Raw genomic sequence first — 18,469 nt, 5'->3', positions numbered from 1 at the left:
ACGAGCATTATAACGCACGTTATATAGATAATGCATACTCACCTGCGATAAATGAAGTTTATCTAACAATCAGCGATCAACAAAGTTTTATTTGGGGTCACCACCCACCCGTGCGCGACTATAACGCATCATAAAAACCGCATCCGCTCAAGGGTTACAGGTATCGCGCAGGTATAACTTTTGATACAACTTCTTTGCAATAACCCCGGCCGGCCAAAGTGGGGGAACCTAGTACCTGCCCGCTCGCCACTCGCCAGTTCGCTGCGAGCAGCCGCCGGTAGACGTTATATTTAAAAAAAAACCACGTAGGTACGCGTTCCAAGGATAATGAAAAGTGCCCCTTCACATATTTGAATAAAAAACAACAGGAATATTTTTTCGAAAGTAGGTACTTTTGTGCCTGATTGTGTTGTTCGTTCCAACGTGTTAATTTAAATATTGAGTGATTGATAAATTTGTGAGTTTTTTAGTGAATGAGGATTATTTCGACGAATGGTTGTTTACAGGTGGGTTATTTTATGCTTTTTTATGTTTTGGAGCGGCCATATTTTCGGATACGAAACTTTTAGAATGTAAAGACACGTTTCAAATGAAAGGTGATACGTTGTCTCCTTGTGTGCCATTTTAAAGGTCCTGTATAATATGTTATTTTATTTATTAATACATTATTAACTCTTCGTTTTTATTGTTTCATGTTCTTTTATTGTATTTTAAGTCCTTGGAGTTTTAAAAATATCAAAGGAACATTGTTTTCTGTGTTAAAAGGATTTTATAGCATATAAGAATCTTGAAAGACATTAGAGCAATATATTAGTAATGTAAAAGTGTTTAATACGTAGTCTTGATTCTAAATTGTGTGTTGTGTTTTAGATTTAAAAATCGAGGGTTCGTTCTGTTAACCGCTAAAATCATAAAAATTAATAGTATTTTTGATTGAATAGCAATTAATTTTTAGAGATATTTAATATTTCATCGTTTAGTTAATTAATAAATGTTTACAGCTGTTAATATGATTAAGTACCTACTTATAGACAAAATTAAACTTAATAATAAAACTGAAAAAGTCGTAGTCATAACTCCCGAATTCTGAATGAGCTCTGGGGTCATGAAACGTATGCAGCTTTTATGTGCGAAATTTTTCAGATTGTAGCATTATTTCAGGTGGTAACGTCATTTCCATCATGAGTTATGGGGCTTAGAGATGAAAGCTTTCCGTCTAAAAATAAAAAAAACCTGTTATTTCCAATTAGAAAAAAAAAATTTCGCCATTAAAGCGAAACCGGGTGGTAGTAGTATATTTTTTTTAATCCTCTGATTTAAGCCAGTGCAACTATTATCAGTATTATGGCATCACCAATAAGGGTATTTTGCGAGGCTGAAAGCAGTTGGAAAAAGCGTGAGATGGGGAGGAAATTTAGGAAGTTCCTACCTGGCTTTTTTGTTGTTTGTTTTTGGGGTGTTATGCCGTGTTGCGATAACTCCTTCTTTAGCCGACTCCTCCGATGACTCCTTCTTTTGCCCTGATGATGGACACTGCAATGCTGTCCGAAACGTCGGCTAAAGAAGGAGTTAGCGCAACACGGCATAACACCCCAAAAACAAACAACAAAAATGCTTTTGGCCGTGAGAATCTAAAAACTTACCTTCCTACCTGGCTATTTAGATCTGGTCACCAAACACGGCAAACAATAGAGACTAATCTTTAAGGCGATGCACTACGTCGTGTAATATTTTAAATTGAGCCGCTATCAATAACAACCCTTACGTAGATGGCGATAAGGTTTAAATTCCCGCTTAACACCATCTGCCTGTTTTGATTTATGCAAGAAAAAAACATGGCCAAAAAGTGCCTTTTATTTTATTTTGTGGATGTTCAGGCATAAATATTTAATTTTTTTCCGATTATTTTATAAATAACTTAATTTACCACATTATACAATAAAATCATAACCGATAATGGGTTCGTAAGTAGGAGATTTTGAACTTTAAAGCAGTTTTCATAGGCCTATACATTATTTTTTTATGGGCTTATAAAAATACTTATCTAAAAAATATCGATTATTTCAAAGGCCGAGATGTATTCTACTCGCAGTATTTAATTAAAGCATCTGAAACATTTCTAGGCAACCAAATTTTCAAACCAAAAACACATGATTTTGCATTACTAGATATGGCATCGCCTTAATCGTATAGATTCTTTTCGACGCGAGTTATGCTATGTGAAAAGTATGTAGGTACCAACTTTACAGCTTCGGGTGGATACATCTGCAATAATTCAAGATTAAAAAAATATATATACTCGAGCGAAACCGGGTTGTAAAACTAGTTGCATAATGTTAAAAAATACATTTATTATCTTTCTATCTACCTACATTATACATTTATTTTAATGCCATTCTCCTCAGACAAGAAAATGTGAATTACTCAGTGGGCCAAATCGTGTTTAATCGCCTACAGATTATTTTGTAGGTTAAAACCCGATCGTGGGTTTATTACGTCTGCCAAATAATGTGCATTGGGACATACTAGTGTCATTGTTTGACTCAAATGCAAGGCATAATGACTCTAAAAAAGGACATAAGACACCTACGACTAAAATCATTGGAATTTCACAAGTGAGATGTCTCCAAACATGACGAGTCTTGTCTGACATGTTTTAAAAAGGTTGATTCCAGTTGGATCAGAGATTTTCAGGCTGAATTAATATGGCTGAATACTAAATACTTCACATCTACAGAAGATTTTGGTTGTGAAGCGGATGACAGTCTACATATGCAACTAATATTCGACCACTATCGGTATTCGGCCGAATACTCTTTACTATTCGGCCGAATACATAGGACGGGTTGTTTCAGATAATTTGAACAATTCATCAGATTTAAACATTAATTTTCGGGTACTGTGAAAGTCCTATTCAAGTTCTGTTATTATATCATTATAGGCTAGTTTCTCGACAGAACTGAAATAAAAAACAGAGCTTGAAAATAACTTTCACAAAACTTGAAAATTAAGAACGTGTTGTTTCGGAGTGTTTGTTATTTTTCAGGTTCTGTAAAAGTCTTATTCAAGTTTTGTTATTATATCATTATAGGCTAGTTTCTTGACAGAACTAAAATAAAAACAGAACTTGAAAAAATCTCCCACAGAGCTTGAAAATTAACTTTTAAATTTGAAGAATTGTTCAAATTCTCTGAAATATAAAAGCATTTCAATCAAAAATTTGTCCATTTGATAGGAGAGTTTTATATTATTAAACATTTAAAATCAAAGAGAGCCAAATTGGGAATAAAAAGAAGTTTTTCTGCGTTTGCTGTCAGCTAACCATTGCGTTTTTCTTTGTAAACTATACCAGCTTCAAATCACTATTCGTTGAAGTCTATGATAGATTTTTGTTTGACAACAGCTTGAAGGACTTTGGATCAGAGAATGGTGTATAGCGATTTCTCTTGGGATAACAATAACCTGGGATAAATTAATTTTTAAAAGAGCTGATCCTGTCTGATTGACTAAATGCGGCGAATTCCTTTATCAACTCGGCCATTTGGCATTTCATCTGTCCGTAAATTTGTTCGTTACGTTTCGCTTCCAGTTAAAGATGGTGGCCGAGTTGGTTACTGCCTCTTTATCCTGCCAGAGTTCGCACGATCGTTGTTCCTACTATGAGTTTTCATAATTGGACCAATTGTATAGTTCCATAATTTATAATTTTAAAAATGATGTGTAAAATATTTATGGTTTATAATTAAGGGAGATAATGTAAAAACAAATGTTAGAGGGAGCGTGGTAATATTATTTTTTTAGTAACATAAACTTACTAAAAAACGTGGTGTAAATATAACGCAGCGCGTTAGGTCAGAACAGTGTAAAACTTGACTTATTACCATGAAGTTTGTTTTATTGAACAAATTAAACCAGGCTCAAGGCCGGCTTTACCACACCAACGTTGAACGGGCGTGAAAGAATCTAATTAGTAAAACGGAAAGTGTTCAAGAAAAATATGTTTGCAAATCGGTAGAAATTAGAAATGCAAGGCTAATGTACCAAGGTAGGTATTTAAATACCCACTTAGAAATCTTATGATTTCAGAAGAAAAATTTTTTTGATTTATTAAATCAGAGAAATTTAGCGACATACTTTTTTGACGCGATGTCTACTGTTGAAACTAGTCTTATATTGTACTTAAATTTAATGTTATATTAAAAATTCAGTAATTTGCACGAACCGTGAATTTAAATGCACATTTGCGATGACTTCTAAAAAGCATTGATAATTCCTAAAACAGTAATGCAAGAGAACCGTTCGTATGCAAATCTGAACGAAAATTCAAATGTTTCTTCAAATGGCTTGGGATCATAGGGGCCTAACTAAAAAAACTGTTGTTTTGAGTTAAGTTTGGTTTCGGTAATGCCATAAACAAATTTAATAGTGAAACAAAGCTCTATATCGTACCTACATACAGGAAAAAGATACATCTAGGCATATGAGTTTGCCAATCTTTATTTGCGTTTATTCCGTAACTATGTTTTTGTAGATAGGCCCCTGTGATCATAAGCTACGGTACAAAGTATCGCAAAAAATTCATGTGGGTTTTATAGAAAACACGTCTGTACCGTACTATTGGAATGGCAGATGCCAAATATAAAAAAAAACATTAATTTAAATAGAAAGAAAAAACATTGTCAAGTATTTAATTTACAAAATTGTCCCGTGTAATCAATTTTAATGTCTTAACACCACTCTAAAAAAATTAACGGACGATAAATTAATAATTACGAAAATATTTTAATTAATTGACACCAATTAATCAAGATAACTTGTTAAAATACATCTGTTTATTGTATTGCGGTGAATTGAATTAGTTTCTGTCCTCCTTAGACGAAACCAATTATACTAGTAGTTCTGTGAACAGTAGACATCGCGTCTAAAAAATGATGTTTCTAATTTTTAAATTTAATAAATCAATACCAAAATTTCATCTGAATTATATTTGTAAGTAGGTACTTAAATTCCTACCCACTTAATTGTTAACCATAAATATTTTAAGTAAAATTTGTTTTATTTCAAATAAGGAATTATACAAATTGTCCAAAGAAATGTCACGATGTCAATGAAAATTCTTTTTTCAAACTTTCTTAAGGCGGGTAGGTACTATAATATTGATTGCTTCAAAGATCGTAGTAGCAACCACGATCACGCTAACTCTGACGTAGTTAAAATATAGTAACATGGCCACCATCTTCAAACGGAACCGGAACGTAATAAACAAATGTAGAGACCGATGAAATGCCAAATGCTCGAGTCAAAACAGGACTTGGTGAATAATTAAATACACCGGTTACGGTCGTGGGTTCAATTACTTTTACAACTCTGTTTTTTACGCACTTTTTTCATCATGCAAACCTGTTATTCATACTTTCGACGTGTTCCGAGTGAAGTATTAATTCACTTGATCGTGCCATGACTCCCGTGGGCTTCTCCGATTTCTTCTTTTACCTTAATTTGTGTCATATTTACCTGACAAACCATCCAAGCATCAAGAGTTCCGATTGCCCAGACCCAGTGGATCTGTGGCAACCCCAATAAACTGGGCTGTTTTGTGAGACTGAAAGATGTGGCGAGGGAAGAAAGTTGGAATAGAGGGGCTTCGCCTGGCTTAGCCAAATTAATTAACCGAAGTATCATAGCTTTGATGAGAGCCAACATTCGACAAGCGTTCATTAGTAAAATTAGAAGAAAAAAAGGATTTGATAGTCGGTACCTACAGCGCGAAAATTATTTTTGATATCTGTTGACAAATCATCAGTGAATGAAGATTATTCTGATATTATGACGTAGTTGTTATGTTTTAGCAAGTGTGTTTTAGCTCATCCTCAAAACAAATCCACAGACAAAGCAGTTTGGTAGATGCTTGTTTTTTTTCTCTGGTTCGCCGGAGCATTGTTTTGTTCTGACGTCACGCTCCGCCTAGTGAGGCGGCCAGTTTCTGTTCGGAATATTTAATGGCTCGGAATTCCCAATTCAAATATTTAAACTCGCTTCGCGTTCGAATCTTTCAAAAACAGAACGTGAAACGAGAAGCATTTGTACTTTTGCTTTCGTTTGGGATTTAAGTACCTACCTAAAACGATATATTTTATGTTACTTTCGCGAGCATAAAACATTTCTACATATGTATACAAGTATACTTATGTTTACATTTCACGGTTAACATTTATAATATACTTTTAAATTATGTAGGTAGGAACCGTTTTCTTCACAAAATACAATGCTACGTAGGTACTTTTTTTTCTTCTTTTTTTTGTGAAACCGATGAAGAATGCCAACTGCTCCTTACCGTCTGGAGCCAGTGAGACTATGGCATCACCAATTGGGGTAAGTTGGGAGGCTGAAAGTAGTGGTGAGAGGAAGGAGATGGAAGATGGGGAGGAGGAAGGTGGGGAAGTACATGGCTATTCAGATCTGGTCACCAAACGCGGCCAAAGCCAAAAAATTTAATTGAGTAAATTATGATATAAAACAAATTAATCAAATATAATTTTCTTGCGCATGCACGGATTTGAACCTGCGACGTCCGGTTTTCTAGTCAACAGAAAAACCCCTCAACCACGGAAGCCGTGTAAAAATTTAATTAGGAATTCATTCATTATGCAATGTCACGTACGAAACCGGCTAGTAAAGCGTAGTTACTTGGAACATTTGTTTTTATAATTTAATAGCTTTTCAAGATAATTTATTTAACATAGCTACGCCATTTTGAGATTTTTTAAATCTCAAAATGGCGGTTTTTGAACCTTTGAACAGGGTGATATTGAAAGAATTTCGCCTTGAATAAAACCATTAAATGTAATGTTTATGTACTTAATGTAATTTGGAAAGTTTTGGTAAGTTATTTAGATTTCTATATCTGGTTTGAACTTCAAGCAAACGTAACGCATTCATTTGACCTTTGAACACAATCAAAATATTAATAATTCTCTAAATATTATCTTGTTTCATAATAAAACGTTGATTTGGTGATGTGTATTTCTGACTTTTAAGAAAGTTGGATGTTCATAATAAATATTAAATGAATATTTACCACATTATAGTACCTATCTAATGTAAACATAACAATGATATATTTATGTTGGACATTTTATATTGCGAGCTGAAAAATAAAAAAGTCCATAATATTGTTTTTTGACATGTCATGAGTAAATAAAATTTTGAGTAATCTGAAAGTATGTTGCCTGTTGTCTGCTGATGATGCGGTGGTGATTGCTAACACTATGGAAGATCTACAGTCTCTCGTGTCTAGGTAATAATTTAATACAATATAATCTAAATATCAAGTGAATCAGATACTTTAAGTCGGGTATGTATAAGACGATGTATGAATGTGAATGAGGCAAGAAGTGTGTGCCAAGACCGCGTTGTTTGGCGGTCCGTCCTCTCTGCCTACCACTGCGTGGAAACGGCTTGACGGTTAGTTAGTTAGTTAATCAGTAACCTTTCTGATGTTGTTTATCTAATCAAAATAATGTAAGTTTATCAAAATAACACCTCTTATTGGAAAACCCTGTGTTATAAATCATGGTTTTCGTTTTTGTTATATATAAATCTCTTTAATTAATTCTTTGTCTATAGTTATTACTTTTCGTATTTTTGGTATAATGTGAAAATTCAACTGTTGATTTATCAAAGATTAATAAATAAATAACGATATTATTGTAGAGGTACCCAGAATATAAAATGAAATCGATTGTTTTTCATTTAGTGGAGATATCTACATTAACCTGGTTAGTAGCCGAATGGTTCAGAGCGTAGGGTTCCTATCTAGGCAATGAGGATTTTACTATCTGCTGAAAAAGTCCCCCATATCAAGATTTTCATGTTTGACCATGCGTTGATTTTTTATTCAATTCGAAATTCGTACACAATTTTTGTAGGAAAAAACGTAAGTAAATCGCACCCTTATTTTGATTTTGCAACACTCCTTATACTAAAGGCTTCTGAAAAAAGATTCCGTTGCTTAATTTTTTTATTTACCTGTCTAAATACCACAAAAGAGTCTTAACTGCTTTGAGTTCTATGGCATCTCAATCTATATTGTGAGGTTAAGGATGTGGAGAAATGAAGGAGACAGGGTAGATAAAGGTTGCGAAGTAGGTACCATTCTGATCTAGATGGCCAAAGTTATTTCCAGCCAAAATCATTTCAATTCTTACGTAATTAATACATTTCCTGTACAATCCGAAATAATTGAAAACATCAACATTTGCAATAGCTACCATTCTTATAGTATAAGCAATATAATAGTATATATTGGTATGTACCAAAGATATTAGAAGATCTAATATCTTTGGTATGTACCTACAACTACATGAAATCTACCTATACATGCCTATATAACAAAGTGTGGGTTTATGTTTTAGACAAATCTGCAATTTGATTCCGATATTGATGAAATTTTGCACACTTTAACATTAAAACGAGAGGAAGATTAGAGTAGAATTTGGTAATTATTGATGAATTTTTGCACATTTGACGTTTAAAATACACGGAGAAAACTTACTGATATGAAATATTGTGAATTTATTTAAAATTTAGTCAAATTATTCTTTCTACTGTTATAAAACGGGACTAAAGGCCTATAACGAATCATATTACAAAATTCATAACAAACATTCATATCAGTAAAGCACGAATATGTTCTGAGGCAGAACACGTGTTCTTAAAAATAATAATATTTTCGCATCTCGTCCATTATAATTATTCGGACAAGGCCACCTGCGTGAACACGCGTTCAGATATATTCTGAATGACTAATATTTTATTAGGAAATGGTCATGCAATCACATTTTTAACAGTATCTTCCGTGTAAAACGAACATTAATACTGTCTACATCTAATTTAGAAAAAAAAACACGTAAAGCACGGGCAACGCCGGGAACTTCAGCTTGTACAAGGTTTTCCAATAAGAGGTGTTATTTTGATATTTAATTGTAAAAGATCAATGTTTCCGTTGCTTGTGTGGCACGTAGCCCCGTCTTGTTGAAAGTAAACGTTGTCCAGATCAATATCATCCAATTCCGGCCATAAAAAATCATTAATCATCTCTCGATAGCGCAATCCATTCACCGTAACTGTTGCTCCAGCTCATTTTCGAAAAAGTAAGGTCCAATGACTCCGGCGGACCATAAACCGGACCAAACAGTCACACGCTGAGGATAGAGAGACTTTTCAACAATAACTCTTGGGTTTTCCGAGCCCCAGATGAGACAATTTTGCTTGTTGACAAAGCCACCGAGGTGGAAATGGGCCTCATCACTCAAGATAATTTGCATTTGATTCACTCAAGTGAATTTTAATAATTTCAATGCGTTGTTGAAGCGTGTATAGTTCCATTTTTATTAATGGCGTAGTTTTTACTTGTCAAATGTCAAAAAATGACAGCTTCAAAAGTAATATCTACCGAAATAGCGGGCTATTCAAAATAACACCTCTTATTGGAAAACCCTGTACATATAAAAATGTGCAGTTATATATCTGAAGAAAATTTGTATTTCTAACGCATAAATATTACCACGTCAAGATTGTTTTTCTAATAAAATCCCTGCACGTGATTTGGTTTTTATTATTCTGTCAATAGATTAAGAAATAAATAAATAACTTTATCGAGACCTGTTTTTCCCATCAACTTGTGTTACAAAATTTATAAGAAAAGAATAACATTACGTATTAGAATAAAGGTACGTATTGAAAAGATTATCATTTCGTATTTAGAACAAAGGTAACATTATTTGAAAAAATTAACGATTTGTTTACAGAATAGATTTGAAAAAATAACACTTCTTTCCAAGAAAAATGTAGTTCAGTACTAAATTTGTAACTTCAATCATAGCTTAATAAAAACCGACATACTGGTTTATTATAAAATTAAATAAAACTCAGAAATATCAGATTTTCATGATGTCGCAAATACAGAGATCAACAAAACAGACAGTGCAGTTTTTAAGGGCCGGTACATACCGTATGATGGGGGTAGGAACCTGAGAGGAGTCTCACTGTGTTGGTAGGGTCGTGCCATTTTCAGTCGTTACCTTGGTTTGGTCCGGACAACACCGGGGCTTCGCCTTCGGCACGTTTCTTGGAGATAGCCGTTCTTTCGTCGCCACCCAGCGGGTCTTCCGACTTCATTTTGCCACTTCTTTCGGTAGAAAATGTTTAAAAACATTGGCCTTACACTTTGGACGAACTCAAGGACCAAATTCGGGAGGAAATTGCCGCTATACCTGTAGAGATGTGCCAAAATGAGGCCGAAAGATTCAAAATTCATCTATGTATCGCTGTTGGGGGCTATCATCTTTCTGATGTGATCTTCAGGACTTGGGGCATAAAACGGCACGATGAACCGAATAAAATAAAATAAACCCTATTACTGCAGGTTGCGCCGTTTTTTTATAGCTCTTCAAAACTGCAATATCTGTTTTGCCGCATCTTGTATAAGTTCCACTTTAATCTTTAGTCTCGATTGTCAATTAAATAATATATTCATTGTGAGTGGAGTATTATGTACCTACTATTTATATTTTACATAAACAAGCAAGAAAAGCTACAATGGCGAGCGGTTGAAGAGTCGTGTATTTAAGTTTTTATTTTATTTTATAAACTTTGACTCTTTTGGTGAAAACTGTTGAGTCCGCTTGGTACTTACCTTGATTGTGTGTACATTGTAGATTGTGTCGATACTCGATGAAGTCATTCCACTCGACCAACGAGTGGTTCGAGTCACTCGTTGTTCGAATTGAATGACTTGAGGATCGATTACCCTGGACAGAGCATTCGTGCGATTTTGAATGAACAAAACAAGGAATTAACCAGCAAAGAAATTGAACCCTCTAGATTTGAGGTGAAGCCCGACGTGTTTGTCTACACAGCTACTAACCTGTCAAAAGATATATGTAAATAAACGATTAATATAAATAAAACCTAAAAAAGTACTATAATAGCGTGGACAATAATCATAAATGGGAACAAATCAAAATTTCACAGTCGAAATTCATCAATTTAGGATGCCATAAAAAATATTGATAAAAATTTATCCACTTCGAATTTCAGGTCGTTTTCACACCAATCCCATTGCACCGGCAATACCACCTCATGAAAAAGGCCAAAAAATAACCTTCATTACCGAAATAGAGACCATACACGCCGTTTTCCCTTTCTTCTCTGTTTCAAACCGGATCTTTCAGACGGTGCATAATTCCAAGATGGAGGTCGTCCGATACTCCGTTATGTCTGCGAATTAAATTCTTTGTAGTTTTTTTCTTATTTAGTCGTCGAAGACTGAATTGCGAAACGGCTACGGGATCTAATTTCAAGTTCAACAGATTTCACGGGTTACAAATTAAATTCAAAACAATTTGAGCCCATTTGTTTCGCAAAAATTCACGTGTGACAAAATCATGAAATGGCCACTAAGCGCAATTTTTTTTTGACAGTTGAAAGGTTCACGTTAAATGCCGATTCTTTAGTTTTATTTTCTCCTAGCTTTTGAACAAATTGTGATCAGCAGAAGAGGACAAATATCATGTTGTACAAGCTGCCAGCTTTTACAATTTGGTGGAAAGCTGAAACGAAACTAGAATCGGGGTTTAACGGGAATATTTCAAAAGTGAAATAAAATGACGCTGAAAGACCATCTGATGATAATGTAACATTTTAATTTCTGCCAAACAACTGGGCTTTTAATCACCACATTGAAGTCGTAGTCATTTGGATTTATTTGAAACACAAACGAAATATTTGTAAAAGAGCATCCAACAATATTTTCACTTCTTTAAACTAAGTTACTAATTAACCATCGCGTGGGTAGAATATTTGTTAATCCCCACAAAACTCTGTTTTTGCACACAATCCTTGCTTCATTCACATTCACGCATCGTCTCAAACATAGTTACTCTTCTATCATTCTGTCCTTGAAACAAGACTCAAGAAGAGTCTTACTAGACATAAGTTTCAATGATCTCATTTCTACAGCATGAAGTCAACTTCAATCCTTCGTCTCCCAGTTTTATACCTCACTGCCACACATCAGGATTGGTATCAGCAATCATTTGTGAACTTCTAGCCTCGTTTTTATAAAAAAAAATACAAATTGCATAATTAAGCTTGTCAGAAAGCGTCAATCGACAGAGCGACTCAACTGCATTGATCAGTGACATTTTTAACTTCACTTACAGGCAGCATTAGTTTTAGAATGTCAATGTCATAGCAAAACCTCCCCATTTCTTTTATATACTACTACTTTGCTCTATTTACTATCAACATTTTGTAGTTGTACACAATAATGTCACCTCTTGCATGTTCATTCTTGGCTTTATTATTTTTAGAACTTCAATATACCCATGATATTTGCATTAGTTTTAGAATGTCAATGTCATAGCAAAACCTCCCCATTTCTTTTATATACTACTACTTTGCTCTATTTACTATCAACATTTTGTAGTTGTACACAATAATGTCACCTCTTGCATGTTCATTCTTGGCTTTATTATTTTTAGAACTTCAATATACCCATGATATTTACTTACTTCTGACATTTCTTATTGCTTGCTTATTGTATATTTCCAATATTAATTCATCTGTCTAAAAGGTAAAGTCTATTATTTTTTTTTCATTCTATAATATCAAAAACTCAATCTCATTCAGATGATAAATCACTACCTTCATCAACAATGTTTTATTGGCGGCAAACATTTTTGACTGGCAACTTTTTAAGTGTGCGTTGATTGGTTGGAGAGTGGAGAGCGTCCATTAATAAATTTCGCGCATCATGATTGGTCGCCCGAGGCAAGATGAAACCCAGAGCTATTTGATAGCGCGTAATTAAGAATTTTTAAACTAGTTCCAGCTAACGACTATTATAAATTATAACGCATACTAGTACATTCATACTACTGTAGGTTGTTGTAGGTATATATATATTATATTAACATGGCCGTATCTTCACATTGTATTATAAGGGATATTCATGGTTATATTTTGGAATATTAATGAAACCTTATTTGGTTAAACATCGTTAGCAATTTTAAGAAATATCTCAATCAATGATAGCATTCAGCTGTAAAAAATTAGGGAAAAGCTGAATTTTTGTAAGTGGATAGTACCTACCGGAGGGAGTATTTTGATAAAAGTCCGTAATCCTTTTCAAAGTTACATAACTCGTGCAAGTGAAATTTCAAGATAAAAATAGTTGCTTTGAATTAGAAATTTTGAACAAAAGAAGTTGTGCAAATTTCAAGGTTTTAGAGCTCACCTACTTCAGGCAAACCGGTTTCTCAAGAATATTTGAATAAAAATCAAGTATGTAATAGCGTGCACGCTGCTCAGCTTTAGACTAAATGACTATAGACCAATGGAAGCTAACTGAATTTATTTTTAAATTCAATTTATTTTTCATATTCGCTTAGTCGCGAGTAGCGATTCCAAGGGCTGCAAAATTAACCCGATCATCGTGTAAATTTTCTCGAAAACAGTGTTTAAGTAGCTACTTATACTAAAATTTATTATAATATTCTCTCCTGACTCTATTCCTAGGTAGAATAAAAATGTGCATAAATATTATTTAAAAATAGAACATTCTCTTACTCACCCAAAAGTATTTTTCAGAGAAAATACGCCGAGCATAAGAGGAGCAAATTATTTGTTTATTTTTCAAAAAAAGAATGACCGTGAAAATATGCATATATATTGTTTTTAACGGATATCGCACTTATGAGTCATATTTTTGGCATAGTCGTGTTGTTTATTTATGGTTGTGTTTCAACAAATATCTCCATCGGGTTGTATCTGATCTTTTGCAAAGATACTGAGAAAACCAGAAGGTTTCCTGCATAGTTTTAAAGGTTAAACGATGATTTCACGTTATGACTGAACAATGATTGTATAACTTTATACTCAATATTCAAGGTCGTCTGGTTTTACTTAAACCACGGTTTAACGTAAGATTTCTTGTGAGTTTTTTTCATTAATGCCGAATAATAATTGTGTTTAACCCCATTAATATCGACGTATCATATGTGATATTTTGACGGTGTACCATATATGCGACTATATTCTACACAATACAGACCGGTCAGTGGATGAGTTGGCATCACGTCTAGGGTTGTGAGTTCGATTTCTCCGCTGGCTAAGCGCTTAATCAACATTTTCCGCTTACTGTGGTAGTAATGGGAGATTTTCTAATTATTTTAAGGTTATTAGTATCCTGGAAATATATGTCTTTCTTAAAAATGCGAATTAAACGATTTTAATTTTATTCAAATTTTATTATTTTGGGAGGAGCAACAAACTCGGCTATCAATTACATAGAAACCGCACAGAAAACGATCTTAAAGGTAATACTAAAAAAACATAAACTGACTGATACAGACCAAATATTCAACAGCTGTGACGTACTAGATATACGCCAATTATACGTTAAAACACTACTAAACTACATTTTTGACAAAAAAAAAAAATTTCAACATACACAAAATAACATTAACAGACCAGTTAGACAAGCGTACAAAGAAAACATTAAAACTCCGACAGTAAATTCAAGCTTTGGACAAAGACACTACCAATACCATGCAATAAAAGCTTTCAACAGTTTAAAACTTGAAATTAAAATTGAGGAAAACAAAAATAAATTCACACACAAAATTACAAAATGGATTAAAGAACAAAAAAAGACAATATTACCAAAATTCCATAGCATAAAATACAAATAAAACCTACACGGAACACACAAAACCAATATAAACACACATCACTCACAAACACACAAGATTATTTTAAATGTACCTACTATTTTTTTTTTTAATTTTAAATATATTAATATGTATTTTTAATTTTAAATGTATAATTTTTCTCATTAAATGTATTATGTAGTTTATATTTCATAAAATGAAGGCCTCAGCACGGGCAAGCCACCCAGTGAGGCCTACATTACTGGAAAAACAAAATTGTAAAAAATATTGTACCTAATAAAAAAAGGTCATATGTTTGCTTTTATAAAATTCTAAATATCGAACATAATTTTTGCATTTTGATTTTCCCGGTTCAAAAATTCCGCAGACTTACTACAGTTTCTGTCAGCAAAATTTTTGCATGGATCGATAGAATCTAATGCATTTGATAATAAATATTAACATTCTCCTAACACGTGATGTCTACTTCAATGGCGTGTTGTGAGGTTCTGATGTTATTCGGAAATATTTTTGCGTCGAAGCATTTCCTTGTTTAAAAGTAAAAATTATCGTACTCATGCCATTTATAGAATTTATATTTGAGGTTGTTTCCGGTAAATGCTGCAAATAATTTCTATGAAATAACATAATAATATATTCTAATTATAGGATATTTTACTCTTACTTCATAAAATATAATGGTACATTTAATATCCTCGTGATTTAAAGGATCTAAGTTCATTTCCAGCAGCTTGTCATTAGTCGAATATTGGAATTTAAACAAAAAATTGTAAAAAGTAATTGGTAAGAAGTAGCCTGATAGTTATTTTTTTATTGGTGGTTTTTTTGTATTACAGAATACAGGGTAATTAATATAGAGTGAAAATCCAAAAAAATATATATAACGAAATATGAAAACGTGTAAACAAAAATGTATTATAATATTTCTATGATCTAAGATTTTAAAATTAAACACAAAATATTAAGGATGGGATGTTTAATGAATTTGAACAATTCATAAAATTTAAACCTTCATTTTCGGGTTCTGTGAAAGTCATATTCAAGTTCTGCTTTTATATCATTATATGCTATTTGCTTGACAGAAGTGAAATAATAATAACAGAACTTTAACAGAATAATTTTTCAAATTACAAAGTTGATTTTCAAGTTCTGTAAAGGTTGTATTCAAGTTCTGTTACTATTTAAGTTTTTGTTAAAGAACTGGCCAATTATGATATAATAACAATACTTGAATAGAACCTTCACAGAACTCGAACATCAACTTCGAAGTTTGATGAATTGTTAACATTTTTTTAAACAAACCATACTTAGTTTTAATTTTGTAGAGAAATTAAATAGAGTTATAAGCAAAGTAAAAACAGAAAAAAAACTGTTAGATGCGGAAGATTAAAAACTAAACACTAAAATTTAAGCAAATACAAAATGGAAGAATTCTGTCTCGGAGAAAATACCTACTGTAGACTTAGACTGCAAGGAGGTATAAGAAATAATATTCTATCTCAGAGAATGTTCAAAGGTTGTAAGTAGTGAAATGGGGCAATACAATTGATTAAAGTTTTTGTATTAATCTGGTTTTGCAATGGGGTGCTGCATAGTGTGCATACACAATTTCCATGTCTTTGGCTAGAAAGTTTTGATCTTTTGTGAAATTATTTAGATTCTTGTAAATAGTTAGAATATTATATGCGATGATGAAACAAGGGTTTTTCTTTTACACGAGAGATGTAACAAACATGTATTTTACTTAATTTATTCAAATCACCCAACGTTTTTCTTACTAGGAATCTTACAGTGACGTCAAACGTTTACACAAATTTTCTAATGATTCCTTAATTCAGCTTATTCCAAAAGGTTTATAAAGATTCTTCAGCCAAGCACCTTTACAATGTAACAACGTGTCTAATGTTGTAAAAAAGAGCATTATCCCAGAAATAAGTAGAGAAAGCAACTACCAAGAAAAAGCTTCAGAAATACGTTTGTGTATAGATTTTTTACATCTGAGTATAAATTGTTGCTATGATGTAATCACAAGTTAGTCTGAAGTATTTGAATAGACCTAATTGGTCTAAGTCTTTCAATTAGCGAAGAAAATAATGTTTTTTTGCTTTTATTTGATTTCCGATGTAAAGTTGTTGGGTTGGTGGGATTCAAGCGACTTCATTAATTAGTATTGTGCCTACCCAATCGGTTCTGTGTGTATTTGGAAAGTTACAAGTTACGATTCATCATCATTATTGAAATAACTACGAAGAGACAGGTGTAATTTGGATCTTAGATACATCAAAGCATATTCAATTTATTTTTCATAGCGCTTTCTCACTTTAAAGTTGGTTAATTTGGGAGATAAATGAGTGTTGCTTATTAAATTATTGCTAAATCCGGTTAAAAACTGGATTGCAAGCCTTACGAATGAATTAAAGGTTGCCCGAGAAACTTTTTAGTAAATTACGAATATATTATCACGATGTTTATGAAAATCCAAGTATTTTTTCAACAATGCAAGGCAATTATTTGGAAGTTTAAAATAAACTGGCGTAGCACAGTGGCTTAGTGCACCTGACCGTCAATCAGAAGGGTGGGCGGCATTTATTTGAGTCTAGAAACGTTCGATTTCAAGCACAAAACTGATTTGTAAATAATTTTGTAAGAAAGCAAAAAATTTTATCAAGTGAAACTGTCACAGTTAATCTTAGCTATAAAAGTTTTTTCCTTTACGCGTTCATACATTTCTATTGAAAAAATGTTTTTGTTAATAGTTTACATTTATATTTTTTATTGAGTAATTTATTTTTTATTTGTATTCCTACTCAAGCTTAACGATAGGAAAACCTTTAATTTATCTAAAGCATATTTTTTGGTGTATTCATAATGTACACCAATTCGTTATAAAGATTAATCAAAATAGTGATTTGGCATTAAGCTTCGCCTTAAATTAAAAAAAAATATTCAGTTTGTGCAGTTTTTTCGTAGCTTGTATGCTTGCACGCTTCCATGCAATATCCTCTGATCAGCTCTGTAGGTACAGATTGACCAGCTCTTTGGAAATCAAACTTACTCCAGTATTAATGGAGTCATCGGGACTAAGGCCATTCTCTAGAAGAAAATCTACACAATTTATGTATAACATCAGTACCAGAATTGTGTAATCACGTCTATTCATATACAAATTATATTGGTGGTCGATGACAGGGTGTTGGGCGTACACATTTGGCTGAGTGGGTGGGGTAACTTTCCTACGGTCCCAAATAATGAAGGTCAAGGATTCAGTCCCGGTACTGGCACTTGAACGATAGCACAATGCCGAAATAGTTTTCGGGCTAAAAAGCAAGCAAGGCAGAACTTTAATTTATTATCGAACTGTTTGAAGTGTGCCTTATCTCATATCAACACTCATCGCTTCTTAGAACGAACGAGGGTTCGCATTTCCAGTATTAGCAAGCCTCCATTATGTAAATAATAAAATTATCTCACGTCTTTTATAGATCTTGTTCACTTTGAATTCATCTCACATTACCTTACATCTGATGCCAACTTCCCAGAAGTTAGGCACGTACAACATATTATCTTGACTACCGATGATATTTCTGTTCAATTAATGCATCAGGTAAAACAAGCAAGGACTGCTTTTTTGGAATATGGGTTTTACAATAAGAGGTGTTATTTTGATATTCAATCGTAAAACATCAATGGTTTCGTTGTTTGTGTGGCACGTAGCGCCGTCTTGTTGAAAGTAA

General features: G+C 33.1%; 1 protein-coding gene across 2 annotated transcripts in view; it reads left to right on the top strand.

The window, feature by feature from the left end:
- Positions 1 to 246: 246 nt before the first annotated feature.
- The window catches only part of LOC149411091 (uncharacterized), a 235,157-nt gene continuing 216,934 nt past the window's right edge, over positions 247 to 18,469 (top strand). For both annotated transcript variants that reach the window (XM_089647424.1, XM_089647423.1), the window contains exon 1: positions 247 to 506. The gene's annotated coding sequence lies outside the window, so the exon portion shown is untranslated. The remainder of the gene's footprint in view (positions 507 to 18,469) is intronic.

Source organism: Hesperophylax consimilis, chromosome 26 (genome assembly GCF_061612785.1).
Source record: "Hesperophylax consimilis isolate HC1 chromosome 26, BYU_Hcon_1.0, whole genome shotgun sequence".
Lineage (NCBI taxonomy): Eukaryota > Metazoa > Arthropoda > Insecta > Trichoptera > Limnephilidae > Hesperophylax > Hesperophylax consimilis.
Note: the sequence above shows the minus strand (reverse complement) of the source record. Positions and strands in the feature narration are given on the sequence as shown.